This window comes from Nuphar pumila, chromosome 13 (genome assembly GCF_984573655.1).
Source record: "Nuphar pumila chromosome 13, dmNupPumi1.hap1.1, whole genome shotgun sequence".
Taxonomy (NCBI): Eukaryota; Viridiplantae; Streptophyta; class Magnoliopsida; order Nymphaeales; family Nymphaeaceae; genus Nuphar; species Nuphar pumila.
In genome coordinates this window covers 22,613,119-22,628,313 of record NC_143261.1, presented here as the reverse complement: position 1 = coordinate 22,628,313, position 15,195 = coordinate 22,613,119, and the positions used below count along the sequence as shown (strand labels likewise).

The following is a 15,195-nucleotide window of genomic DNA, read 5'->3' as shown; positions in this document are numbered from 1 at the left end:
TCACCAATTGGGACTGCTATGAAGGGGGAGGAAAAAATGATGAATTTGTGATGCTAAAACGCGAGTGGTGGAAATTTCATATTTAGCAGATGGAGCTGATTACAGTTAGAGCAAAAACAAATCTCTCATGGGCCAAGCATAGGAGAAACTACGAGAGTGAGGAATAACTAGAAGCTTCATTAGAATATCAAGAGGGCTAATACACTGCATATAGGGAACGATCCCCTTTAGTTGCAATTTCTTCTTGACAAAGTACCCTTAAACTAATAACAATAAGACTTTTACATGTAGATGGTGTGCACAGTGACTAAGCTACCCATCCTATACGAATAAATGATTAAATAGTCAGTAAGATACAACATAGTAATACATGACCCTCATTAACACTCCCCCTCAAACTTGAGATGATGTGAACATGATCATCCTGAGTTTGGAAAAAAATGTCTGAAGTGGTCTAAAGAGCAAACTCTTAGTGAAGCAATCAACAACTTGTTGGGTTGAAGTACTACTAGAAGCTTCTTAGTTTGGTGGAAACTGGGAAGTATTGGAACGTGAACCTGGAGATTCAGATTTGGATCCAGTTGAGAGCCCAGACCCAAATCACGTTAAAAAGAGTCATTATGTTTTAAACTTTCATGTTATTCTTTTGCCCCTTATTTGTATTACCTCAGAGATAAAGGTTGGGGGCAATATTGTAAAACTCAAAATTTGTTATTATAAAAGGATACAGTCCTCACGTCTCCCTCAATTAGGGAGGAACATTCTACAGAAAGAATACCTGTCCATCTTATTCTTCTTTTCTTTCTTTATCCTGTGGTAAACCTGGTACAAAGGATTGTGAGCCATATTCTCATATGGTATCAGAGCAGGGCCGGTTGATCGGATTCCTTCCAGGTATGTCCTTATTAGATCTTGATCTGCCTTTTGGATGTCCCTTTTCTAAATCAATTCTTCTCTCTCTGTGGATTCCTCTCTTGTTCCTGCGTCTCTTCTTGATTGTTGTGATATATATATATACTTCTTGGATCTTCATTTCTGTCTCCCTCTGCATCTGATTATCAGATCTGACCCTTTGCATTTGATTATCATATCTGCCGTTAACCTCTTTTCTTTCTCCTGGTATCAGATCTGATGTTAAATCAGTTTCTGATTTTTTTATTCTGTTCTTGATATCAGGTCTGATCAGATCTGAATATCATGAGTTCTGGTGGGCTCGACCTAATTTTCTCAAGATTCTAAAACCTTTTCTTGATTTATCTTGATATCAGTTTTCATTAAATCTGGATATCATCAACCTTTGACTATTTCTGGAGTGGTCTTTTTCTCCTTTTCTTATAACTCTGTTATATATATATATATATATATATATATATATATATATATATATCATCTTCTTGTTTTGACCTACTTCAATATATATATCATCTGTTCAAGGCTTCATTTGACAGCAAAGGATATTTGGTACTTGCTTTTTTATGTATTCTACTTTACTCGATCCCTAAAAAAAGATCCCGTTTATGTCTTGATATGTGTTTAAAGTAGGTCATTTGTCTGATTTTTTTTCTTCTGCAATATATATCTATTATTATTGCTTCTATCCTACCATATTGTTTAAAAGATCATTTGTAATAGATTTGGGTTCCTTCTTATCTCCAAATCTGTCCAATTTTCTTTCACAGCTTGTGTTTGAAAAACTCAATAACTCTAATTTCCTGATTTGGAAAATGCAGATCACTCCCTTTAGAAAGAGTCATGATATATCTGGGCAATTGGATGGGTCTGTCCTGGTTCCACCAGAGTTTATTTTGCAGAATAAAAATGATGAGAAAGGATAAGTCATTTCTTCATCTCAGATCAGGAATCCAGAGTTTGTCAATTGGATGAAAAGAGGTCAAGCCTAGTAGCGTATATTACTTTGACCCTGTTGAGAATAGGTGGTTTTAAGTGAAGTCCTTTTATATTAGATGCTATTTGTATTTTTGCTTTTATAATGGGGCTTGATTGTAATTATGCTTTTAAGCCTCTCTCTATTTAACATAGAGAGAGGCCCTAATAACGATATCGAGTTCTCTTTTTCTTGTGTAGCCGTCTCTCTCTCTCTCTCTCTCTCTCTCTCTCTCTCTCTCTCTCTCTCTTCTCTCTCTATCTAGGGCTCGGTGCATCTTCTACATGGTATCAGAGCCTAGCCGATCGTGGGAGCGTGATCGAGTGTGATCAAAGCACAATCGATCGTGGAGGCTTTCTTGATCGTGATCAAATTTCGATCCAATGAATACTTTCCAATCAGGTCAGCGATTAAATTTTTTTTTTAAGATCTGATGACAGATCTGGGCGTGCTGCTGGTCGTGGATGCTTGCTGTGGGTTTCGTAGCTCCTCGGTGTTGTTTTTTTTTGTTCTCGTGACTACCTACGCTGGGAGTTCTCGTGACTACCTACGCTGGGAGTTTGATTGCTGTTGGTGATTCTGAAAATGTTGGTTGCAATTTCGCTGTGAGTTCTCGTGACTACCTACGCTGGGAGTTTGATTGTTGTTGGTGATTCTGCAAATGTTTGGGCCCAGTTTTTTTTTTATCGCGTGAGATCTTGATATCGTGGACATGGGTACAGTTTGCACTGAACCACGTTAGCTCCTGTGTGTTACTCTCTGTGCTTTCTGATCTGCAGTGAATGTGTGAAAGATATCAGTGCTTTTATTTCAGCCGTGATACCCTGATTTTTGGGCCCTGAGTTTGTTTTTATCGTGATTTCATGCCGCGACTTCCTGTTTTTTTTTTAGAAACAACAATCCAACTCGTAGTGGTGTTGCTCGTGATTGAAAAATGACTGATTGTCGAGCTGTATATGTCTGGGGAGCTGCCCCTGTTATGAAACAGGTTCTGCGTATGCAGAAGTTATGTTGGTCGTGATTCACTGACGTGTTGAATTTTTTTTTTTATGTTTGTGGGCTGCTGTTCACTACTGTCGTGGGTTTTTTTGTTCGTGTGTGAACAACTGCTGATTGTCATATCGGTTGGTGTGTGAGTGTAACACACGCTTTTCCCTGTGTTGATTGGAGTCTGTCTAGTTTTTTTTTTTGTTGAACCAGAAGTATGGTTGAATCTTCGAAATGTGATTCAAAATTGGGAAATATTCGAGAATATAAGGCATTTGCCAATCCATTTTCGTACGGCTCGTCTGTAAGGTTGAATGAAACTAACTATGCCAGGTGGTCCAGAACATTTATGATGTCGGTATCCGGACATCGTAGAAAACATATCTTGTTGGAAGACGAACCCACTGAAAAGGTGAGAAAATATGTTACCTGGGATGAAGATAATGACATAGTTATGTCATGGATTATGAATAGTGTCGAACCCCATATTGCAGATGATTTAATTTACTATAATACAGCCAAACAGATTTGGGACAATCTTCGAGATACGTACTCACAAGAGACTAATGTGAGTCGTATCCTGCAAGTTGAACAGGAAATATATAATTTACAACAGGGAGATCAAACCTTGGCTCAGTACTATGCCTCTGTAAAAGCTGCCTTTGAAAGACTTAATGCTCACAGACCCCTCTGCTGTTCGAAACAAAAGGATCATCAAGAATAAACTATGGTTGCTCGGTTTCTTACAGGTTTATCTTCAGAATTCTTTGTTGCAAAAGTCCAAATGTTGACTGGTTCGGATGTACCTACTCTTGCTGAGGCATATAATCGTCTGAGTAGACTTGCGATCTCTCTTCCACATTCTCAGCCTGTGACTCAGTCATCTGCCTTAGTTGTCTCATCTGGTTATGGGCGTGGAAATCTTCAGAACATCAGAGGACGAGGTCGCGGACGAGGTGTGGGAGGCAGATGAAAGCTTCAATGTACATTATGTGGAAAATCTGGACATTTAGAAGATCATTGCTGGGATAAGCATGGCCGGCCAACCTCCTCTTCATCAAAGTCATATGCTCCTAAAGCAAATGTTACTACTCTCGAGGCAACAAAGGCACAGGAAAATATCTCTGCAAGTGACAGTAGTATCACCCTTAGTCGTGCTGAATATGATGAGCTGATAGCTCTTCGTCCTTTGAGTTCCACCCCTCCTGTAGTTGGTGTTGCCTATTCTACCGAAAATCATCTTCATCCGACTGACAATAAGTGAATTATTGACTCTGGTGCATCCAGACATTTGCGTGAAAATTCACTTGTTTTTTCAGATCTAAAAGGATATTAAGGCTCAACTTGGAGTCTCATTAGCCGATGGGAGCTCCTCCTCGGTTGTTGGTCAGGGAAATATTTTCTATATCCTCCTCATTACAGTTGAAAAATGCTCTTTATGCTCCAAAATTTCCTCAAAGTTTACTCTCTGTTAGTTGCCTTATAAAAGAACAAAACTGTAGAGTAATATTTGATCCAATGGGTTGTCATTTTCAGGATTTGCTGACGGGGAAGAAGATTGGTGGAGGCTATGAAGAAAATGGAATTTACTACCTACATCATCCAATGGGTACTGTTCATGCTACAGTGGAACATTCATTCAGTCCTGTTCAGTGACATCGTTGTCTTGGTCATCCTTCATTGTCAAAGCTCCGTTCGGTCTTTCCTCAGATTTCTTCCACCACACATTTCAGTGTGAAGCATGTCAGCCGGGCAAGCATCATCGAAGTTCGTTCCCTTCGAGTCAGAGTCAGTCTAGTAATAAAGTCTTTGAACTTCTTCATGCAGATGTATGGGGGTCCTAGTAAGATTCCTACTAGGACTTAATGTCGATACTATTTAGTTATTGTTGATGATTTCTCTAAGTTGTCATGGGTGTTTTTAATAAAGGAACGATCTGACGTTCCAAGTATTATCAAATCTTTAATTCTTGAAATAAAAACTCAGTTTGAATCTAGTGTCAAGATTGTTCGCACTGATAATGCTCTCGAGTTTAAATCAAAAGGTCTGTTACAATTTTACCAAGATAATGGCATCCAACCCCAAACTTCCTGTGCCTGTTCATCTCAACAAAATGGGGTGACTGAGCGAAAACATCGTCACCTACTTGATGTTGCTAGGACCATTATGATTCAATCCAATGTTCTTGCGTTATACTGGGGTGATGCAATTACAACTGCTTGCTATCTGATCAACCGCATGCCTTCATCTTCTGTGGGTGATCAAATTCCAATTCATATCCTAAAACCCAATACCCCCCTCTTCTCCCTCTCGCCCAAAGTATTTGGATGTGTTTGTTTTGTACACAAACTTGGCCCTGACCGTGATAAATTAGCTGCTCAAGCTACAAAATGCATATTTATAGGTTATCCCAAAAATCAAAAGGGATATCGATGTTATGATCCTACTTCTCGCCGAGAGTATGTCAGTGCGGATGTATCTTTCTTGGAATCCACTCCATATTACTCTAGTACCGGTTCCCCGCTGCAGGTTGATCCAGCTGAGTCTTGTCCATTACCTATACCTCCTTTTCCTTTGGAATCCGTGCCCTCATTCCCGAACCAAACTTCATCCTCTTCCAGATTTCATAATCCTCCATTGGTATATGTGCGTAGAGATCCACCTCCGCAAGTGCCTTCATCTTCTTCTTCCACTGAGGTAAGTTCTACTGACAATAGTGATCTTCATGATGATGATAACAGGTCTATTGCTTTACGAAAGAGGACACGACAATGTACCTTATATCCCATATCTCATTTTGTCTCCGATGCCAGAATTGGAAATCAGATGAAATCTTTTATTTCAGCCTTATCTGCTGAAACTATTCCTCTGAACTATCAGCAGGCAGAGCTTGATACTCGCTGGAAGCTGGCTATGCAAGAAGAAATGGATGCTTTAATATCTCAGCATACATGTGATCTAGTTGATTCCCCAGCAGATGCCGACATTGTTGGATGTAATGGGTATATACCATAAAGTACAAATCTGATGGTTCTATTGAAAGGTACAAGGTCAGATTAGTAGCCAAAGGGTATACTCAGACATATGGTATTGATTTCTTTGAAACTTTTTCTCCTGTTGCACGGATGGGTACCATTCGTCTTGTTCTCTCAGTAGCTGTTAAGCATGGTTGGAGCTTGTACCAATTAGATGTGAAAAATGCATTTCTATATGGGGACTTATCTGAGACCGTTTACATGCAACAACCTCCAGGATTCGAGGTTGAGGGGGAGTGTCAGAAGGTGTGTAGATTGAAAAAGGCGATTTATGGCTTGAAACAAAATCCTCGTGCATGGTTTCAAAAGTTGTTTGAAGTGATGTCACGCTTTGGCTTTAATAGGTCAGCAGCAGATCATACACTATTTATAAAGAAAACTAGCTTTGGCATAGTTGTTATGGTGGTATATGTGGATGACATCATTCTTACAGGAGATGATGTGAAAGCTATTGAAGCCACAAAGGCTCATCTTCAAAAACACTTTGTTACAAAAGACCTTGGTTCACTCAGGTATTTTCTGGGTATAGAAGTTGTCAGGAGCCGTGAAGGGATGATTTTGTCTCAACGGAAGTATGTTCTTGACTTATTAAAGGAAACGAGAATGTTGGGAGCTAAACCAGCAAATATTCCCGTGGACCATAAAGTTCAGTTGTCTGAAGAAGGGTCAAAACTGGTTGATAGCAAAAGCTATCGCTCCCTAGTAGGGAAACTACTGTATGTAACTGTGACTAGGCCGGATATTGCTTTAGCAGTAATTAAAGTTAGTCAGTTTATGGACAAACCAACTGAGGTACACTGGAATACAACTATTATGATTCTCAGATATCTAAAATCTTCTCCTGGAAAGGGGTTATTGTTCAGGAAAGGTGGAACTCTGGAGATAGTGGCCTATTCTGATGCTGACTATGCAGGATCTGTAGTGGATAGAAAATCTACCACAGGATTCTGTGTGTTCCTGGGAGACAACTTGATCTCTTGGAGAAGTAAGAAACAAAATGTGGTTTCTAGGTCGAGTGCAGAATCAGAATATCGGGCTATGGCCCAAACAGCTGCTGAATTGATGTAGGTTCGTACTGTTCTTCTTGATCTTCAGGTGAAGGTTTCCTCTCCCATGACCATGATGTGCGATAACAAAGCTGCAACATATATAGCGAACAATCCTGTATTTCATGAGAGAACAAAGTACATTGAGGTTGATTGCCACTATGTAAGGGATATGGTTCAAGCTGGTCATATCACTACCAAATTTCTAAAGTCGGAAGACCAAGTTGCAGATATGTTTACAAAACCTCTTGCTAGACCAAATTTCTCAAAATATTGTGACAAGCTGAGCATGATTGATATCTATGCTCCAGCTTGAGGGGGAGTGTTGAGAATAGGTGGTTTTAAATGAAGTCCTTTTATATTAGATGTTATTTGTATTTTTGCTTTTATAATGGGGCTTGATTGTAATTATGCTTTTAAGCCTCTTTCTATTTAACATAGAGAGAGGTCCTAATAACGATATCGAGTTCTCTTTTTCTTGTGCAGCCGTCTCTCTCTCTCTCTTCTCTCTCTATCTAGGGCTTGGTGCATCTTCTACAGACCCTTTCACAAGAAGTTTTGATCGGCATCCCAATTGATTGCCCAGCTATGCAGTTATGAATGTATTTGGCAGGGACTTATTCTCAGATATCAGAGTCCATGGTAATATTTTTGAAGAGTGAATTTCAAAATTTAAAGAAAGACAACACATCTATCATGGACTACCTTAATAAGATTAAGCGCATAACCAATCAGATAGCTCTAATCGGGTATGAGGTATCTGACAAAGATAAAGTACAACAGCCCTTAAATGGTTTAGGGCCAGAGTACCATATGTTTTCTACCACTTTGGAGTGTGTTGAAGCTCTTCCTACTTTTGAACATCTGACAGTTACTTATGAGATGTCTCTTAAAGGCCTATCAGATAGTGTGAACAAATGACATGGAGATTCTCAAGATGTCCTTTATACTGAATCTTTTCGTGGGAGATGTTGCAAATTTTGTGGAGGTAGAGGATATGGTAGAAATAATGCAGCAGGGAGAGGTTTGTTGCTTACTCTGAATATGCCTTTTTTAAACAATCAAGGAGGAAGAGGGTATCTCTACCTACGTGTGCAAGGAAACTGGGCACATAAAAATGAATTGCTGGTTCAAGGATGATCCTAGGTATAATACTGAGCTGGATATGGTTCAAAACAAGCCAGAAGGTGGAAATTAAGGATAACAATAGAAAGCACAATCCAGTGAGACCAACAATGCCACATTTGATAAAAATGTGTTATTAGTTGCTCTCAATGGTTTGAACATGAAGCAGAATGAATAAGGGATATGATAGATCGACTTTGGGGCAGCCAACCATATCAGTGGTGATATGGGTAAGTTTTCTGACTTAGTTCCTTATCATGATAAAGGCAATGTTGTTATTGGAGATGGAACTCATCACCCCATATCTCACGTTGGTCAAGGCTCCATTCTTATTTCTAGTTTTGAAGTCTTTTCTTTATCCAATGTTCTTTATGTTCCCATTATCAAGAAAAACCTGATTTTTGTTTCTAAACTTGTTGATGATAAAGGGGAAAGATGCAGAAATATGTATGTCTTCAGGGATAACCAAGTTGAAAAAACCACCACCTCTAAAGTTCTGCCAAAACTGAAATTGTTGCCACTTTCGTCATCTTCTTTCATTTATGTCTTTAGTGTTGATGAGTCAAATAAGCCTGAAATATGACATAGTCATTTAGCTCATTGTAATATGTTCTTTGTTGAGGAACTTGTCTCTAATCATCTTATTCTCAAGTCCAGTTTATGTCAAATGTTTAAAGGTTCTCTATGTTCAAGTTGTCAAATATGCAAGAGTCGTGTTTTGCCTTTTTCTTTGTCTAGTAACGATTCTTTCAAACTTTTTGAAATCATTCATTCTAATGTTTGGGGTCTTGCACCCAAGAATTCGTTGTCTAGAAATAAATATTATGTCATATTTATGGATGACTTCACTCGTTATACCTAGATATTTTTTATGAAGCACAAATCAGAGGTATTCAACATATTTCACAAGTTTCATTTGTTTGTTAAGAACCATTTCTCTAATCCTATCCTTAGTTTTCAATGTGATGGGGATGGAGAATTTTGTTCAAAGGAATTCATTGACTATTTGAATGATAAAGAAATTAATCGTAGAATATCTTGTTCATATACACTTCAACAAAATGGCATTGCCGAAAAGAAACATCGTCATATTGTAGAGAGTAGTCTTGCTATGATTCATGCTAGCAATATGCCCATGTTTTTATGGACAGAGGCCTTTAATTCTGTTGTTTTTGTGATAAACAGGCTGCCAATGAAAAGGTTGGGAAATAAATCCCCATTTTATAAATTATATGGGAAAAATCCGAACTATGATGAATTAAAGGCATAGGGAAACACGTGTTATGTGCACATAGATAAGTCTTTAAGGACCAAGTTCAATAAAAGGGCTTATGTATGCAGGTTTGTTGGGTATGCAGATAACTATAAGGGGTACCGTTGTTATGACCTTGTTGCAAAGTGCATTATTTCAGGACATTACTAAAGATAATTCTATTTAGAATACGCTCAAATATACTTCACATACAGTGTATTATCGGTCGTGGCTGAATGCTTAACTTTTTGCTTTTCCCAACCTTGAACCCAACCTTGAATATTATTCACAAGAATGCACTAAAGGTTCGTCTAACTTGAATGTTGGAGAGATGCAACCTAATGTGCAGGACAACGATCTTAATGATGGACAGCCACCAGCTGAATTTCAAAGGTACAAAGGTGTTGTGTATACAAGAAGGCCCAAAGAATCAAGCACAAAATCAACCTTATGAGAAACCACGTATGTTCCAAGTGATATTGTTGAGTCGAGATCAACAAGAATTCGTCATCCAGTTGAAAGATGAGTAAGTTATGACAGTTTCTCTGCAAAACATCAATTATTTTTTACTAAAATAGTTAAACATGATGCACCAAAATATTTTAGTCAAGCAATTAAACACAAAAGATGGGTAGAGGCTATGAATGAGGAGATGAGTGCCTTACAAAAGTGTCAAACATGAGATATAATACCAAGACATGATAAAAACGTTGTTGGTTCAAAATGGGTATATAAAATAAAATATAAGCCTAATGGTACTATAGAAAGATATAAAGTCAAGCTCGTTGCAAAGGGTTATACACATAAATATGGTTTGGATTATGATGAGACCTTTAGTCCCGTCGTTAAAATGTGCATTGCCCGGTTAATTTTGTCCCTTTTCATTTATCATAATTGGGCTATGAATAAGTTAGATGTAAATAATTCATTTTTACATGGTGACATGAATAAAAAAGTTTATATGGAACAACCGGTGGGTTATGATGTTATGAATCCAAGTACTCATGTTTGCATATTGAAAAGGGCTATATATAAATTGAATCTAGCCTCAAGATCCTGGTTTGAAAGCTTTTCTTTAGAGATCCTGAAACATGGTTTTCAGAAATCTTCCTTGGATCATTCCTTGTTTATTTTCAAGAAAGATGTGCTAATTACTTTCTTATTTATGTTGACAACATTATAGTTACAGAAAATTCAGAAAGTCATGTTAAGAACATCAAACTTCTTTTGAGCGTAATGTTTCATACGAAGGATTTTGAGAAATTGAAATATTTCCTAGGTGTTGAGGTAGACAGAAAAGATGATGGTGGCCTTATTTTGACTCAACATAAGTACATCATGGATCTTCTTAGCAAGACAGGTATGAAAGACTGTAAGCCAATATCAACTCCAAGTCCCATACATCAAAGGTTGAGTAGTGCAGATAGAGAGTTATACAGAGACCCTACTGAATATAGATGTTTAGTCGGTATGCTTCAATACCTTACCTTTACTCGTCCTGATATTACACATGCAGTTAATCAAGTGTCTCAGTTCATGCATGGGCCAAAGGTCACTCATATGGAGGCAGTGAAACACATAATAAGGTATTTGAAAGGTATAATGGGAGATGGCTTTAGCGTATAAAAGGTTGCAAGGATAAAATATATTGTCATTATTAGCATTCTCTGATGTTGATTGGAGATCCAGATGAAAGAAAATCCATTTTTGGTTATTGTGTGTTTATTAGCAACAATGTGATATCATGGAATAGTCAAAAATAAAAGGCAGTTGTCAGGTCAAGCATCGAAGCTGAATATAGAGCTATGGCTGCAGTTACCTCAGAATTGACATGGATCAAGTTTCTCCTGATAGAATTGGGAGAAAAAATCTCCAGATCTGTTTTGTTTTGTGATAATCAAAGTGCAATCCAAATGTCAATAAATCCATTACAACACAGTAGAACCAAACATATTGAGATTAATAAGCATTTCATTGGATAGAAGATTGAAAAAAAGGAGTTAAGACTAAATTCGTTGGAAATGAAGATCAGATTGAAGATATCTTTATAAGGGGCTTGACAGTTTAGAGATTTTGGTACTTGAAGAACAAGTTGTCCATGGTGAATACCATGTACAACTTAAGGGAGGCTATTAAAACGTGAACCTGGAGATTTAGATATGGATCCAGTTGAGAGCCCAAACCCAAATCGTGTTAAAAAGAGTCCTTATGTTGTCAACTTTCATGTTATTCTTTTGCCCCTTATTTGTATTACCTTAGAGATAAAGGTTGGGGGGCAATATTACAACAAACAACAACAACAACTACGCCTTCATCCCAAAACAATTGGGGTCGGCGATATGAACCAACAAAGAAAATCATTATGGGTCTTCCACATGAATCCTTCTCCTCCATTCATTTCTATCCAATGCCATGTCCTCGGTGAGGTTCAAAGCATTCATATCCTTTCTTATCACCTCCATCCATGTCTTCCTAGGCCTACCCCGACCTCTTTTAACTAATATATTTTCCCATTTCTCCATCCTTCTAACTGGAGCATCATTAGGCCTTCGTCGAATATGTCCAAACCACCGTAAACGATTCTCTCTCATCTTATTTTCAATGGGTGCAACGCCTACCTTCTTACGTATCTCCTCGTTCCGAATCTTATCTTTTATTGTATTTCCACACATCCATCTCAGCATATGCATCTCAGCTACACTCATTTTTTGAATATGATGTCTCTTGGCAGCCCAACATTCTGTACTATATAGTAAAGCGGGCCTAATAGTCGTCCTATAAAACTTTCCCTTCAACCGCAATGGCATTCTACGATCGCACAACACTCCAGTTGCACTCTTCCATTTCATCCACCCAACCTTTATCCTATGATTTACATCTCCATCAATTTCTCCATACTTTTGAATGATAGATCTCAAATATTTGAAAGAATCATCCACTGGTATTTCGTGCTCACCAAGCTTCACTATACTCCCATCACTACTTCGTTGCTTACTAAATCGACATTCCATGTATTCTGTCTTACTCTTACTCAACTTAAAACCTCTTGCTTCCAATGTCTGTCTCCATAATTCTAACTTAGCATTAACCCCAGCTCTAGACTCATCAATCAAAACAATATCATCAGCAAACAACATACACCACGGCACATTTTCTTGAATTGATCTCGTAAGCTCATCCATCACTATAGCAAATAGGAAAGGGCTTAAAGCAGATCCTTGATGTAACCCAATCGTTATAGGAAAATTGGTTGTCACCCCTCCACAAGTGCGGACATTGGTTACTACTCCTTCATACATATCTTTAATTATACTAATGTACTTGAGAGAAACACCTTTCTTCATCATTGTCCACCAGAGAACGTCCCTAGGTACTCTATCGTAAGCCTAGTATAAAGGATTGTGAGCCATATTCTAATAGGAAGTGCGCTTCCCAAAAACTTGCTTCGAAAGCGCGATACTCCTCGCTTCCAAAACTTCATGGGAATCTCGATTCCCCCATGCTTCTTCTTGGACATGTTGACCAAAGAAAGATTGAGTAGGAACATCTGATGTTTTGTCACTATTGGTTACAATCCGTTCTTCTCCACTTTAGTATTCTTTAGGATCCGACATCACTATCTTATAATATGGCATATGCTCCACAAACTCATCATGTCTAGATGTCCAAATTCTTTTGCCACAGATTTATAACAATGATAACCTTTTTGTCCTTCAGGGTGTCCTATGAAACAACACTCCACAGTTCTAGAAAACAATTGATCTCTTTGCTGAGGAGGAATTAAGACAAAACAAGTACTCCCAAACACTCACAATGATTCATGGTCAGGTTTTCTAATAAACAACTTAAGGGGAGAACTTTTACCAAGAACACTTGAGTGCTTCCTATTAATTTAAGTAAACAACACCACCAACAATCTCAACCCAAAATTCCTTTGACATACCACTATTAAACAACAATGTTTTGGTGGTCTCTGTAGAAGTTTCGATGAGATGCACAGGAACCTAGGCAGAGAGAGAGAGAGAGAGAGAGAGAGAGAGAGAGAGAGAGAGAGAGAGACGGCTGTGAAATGAGAAAACACGTTAACTTTGATTAGGGCTAATCTCTATGTTAAATAGAGAAAGGCCAAATATAAAAATTACATATGAGTCCCTCATTAAACAAGAAATCTCAAATAACCTACTTTTAAGAAACCTTAAACTTAAAAACTCTTTAATCTCAACACTCCCTCTCAAGCTGGAGCATAGATATCGATCATGCTCAGCTTGTCACAGCATTTTGAGAAATTTGGTCTAGCAAGAGATTTTGTAAACATATCTACAACTTGGTCCTCAGACTTTAGATATTTGGTAGTGATATGACCAGCTTGAACCATATCTCTTACATAGTGGCAATCAACCTCAATATGCTTTGTCCTCTCATGAAAGACATGATTGTTTGCTATATATGTGGCGGCCTTGTTATCACACATCATGGTTATAGGAGAGGAAACCTTCACCTGAAGATCATTCAGAACCGTACGAACCCACATTAATTCAACATTTGTTTGGGCCATAACCCTATATTCTGATTCTGCACTAGACCTAGCAACCACATTTTGCTTCTTACTTCTCCATGAAATTTGGTTATCTCCCAAAAACACACAGAATCCTGTGGTAGATTTTCTATCCACTACAGATCCTGCATAGTCAGCATCAGAGTAAGCCACTATATCCAGAGTTCCACCTTTTTTGAATAATAACCCTTTTCCAGGAGAGGATTTTAAATACCTGAGAATCATTATAGCTGCATTCCAGTGTACCTCAGTTGGTTTGTCCATAAATTGGCTAACTTTGCTTACTGCTAAAGCAATATCCGGCCTGGTCACAGTTACATATAGTAGCTTCCCTATTAGTGAGCGATAGCTTTTGTTGTCAACGGGTTTCGACCCTTCTTCAAACAACTGAACTTTATGGTCCATGGGGATATTAGCTGGTTTAGCTCCCAGCATTCCAGTTTCCTTTAATAAGTCAAGAACATACTTTCGTTGGGACAAAACTATCCCTTCACGACTCCTGTCAACTTCTATACCCAGAAAATATCTAAGTGAGCCAAGGTCTTTTATAACAAAGTGTTTTTGAAGATGAGCCTTTGTGGCTTCAATATCTTTCACATCATCTCCTATAAGAATGATGTCATCCACATATACCACCATAACAACTATGCCTGAGTTGGTTTTCTTAATAAATAATGTATGGTCTGCCACTGACCTATTAAAGCCAAAACTCGACATCACTTCAAACAACTTTTGAAACCATGCACGCGGACTTTGTTTCAAGACATATATTGCCTTTCTCAATCTACACACCTTCTGACACTCCCCCTCAACCTCGAAGCCAGAAGGTTGTTGCATGTAAATTGTCTCAGATAGATCCCCATATAGAAATGCATTTTTCACATTTAATTGACACAAACTCCAACCATGATGAACAACTACTGAGAGAACAAGACGAATGGTGCCCATCCGTGCAACAGGAGAAAAGGTTTCAAAGAAATCAATACCATAGGTCTGAGTATACCCTTTTGTTACTAGTCTGGCCTTGTACCTTTCAATAGAACCATCTGATTTGTACTTTATTGTATATACCCATTTGCATCCAACAATGTCAGCATCCACTGGGGAATCAACTAGATCCCATGTATGCCAAGACAATAAAGCATCCATTTCTTCTTGAATAGCCAGCTTCCACCTGTTATCTAGCTCTGCCTGTTGATAGTTCAGAGTTATAGTTTCAGCAAATAAGGCTGAAATGAAGGTTTTCATCTGATTTCCAATTCTGACATCGGACACAAAATGAGATGTGAGATATAAGGTACATTGTCGAG

At 38.2% G+C, this 15,195-nt stretch overlaps 1 protein-coding gene across 1 annotated transcript in view; it reads left to right on the top strand.

Annotated features, from left to right (window-relative positions):
* The window catches only part of LOC149818074 (uncharacterized), a 59,012-nt gene that overhangs the window by 30,957 nt on the left and 12,860 nt on the right, over window positions 1–15,195 (top strand). The gene's annotated exons all lie outside the window — the stretch shown is intronic.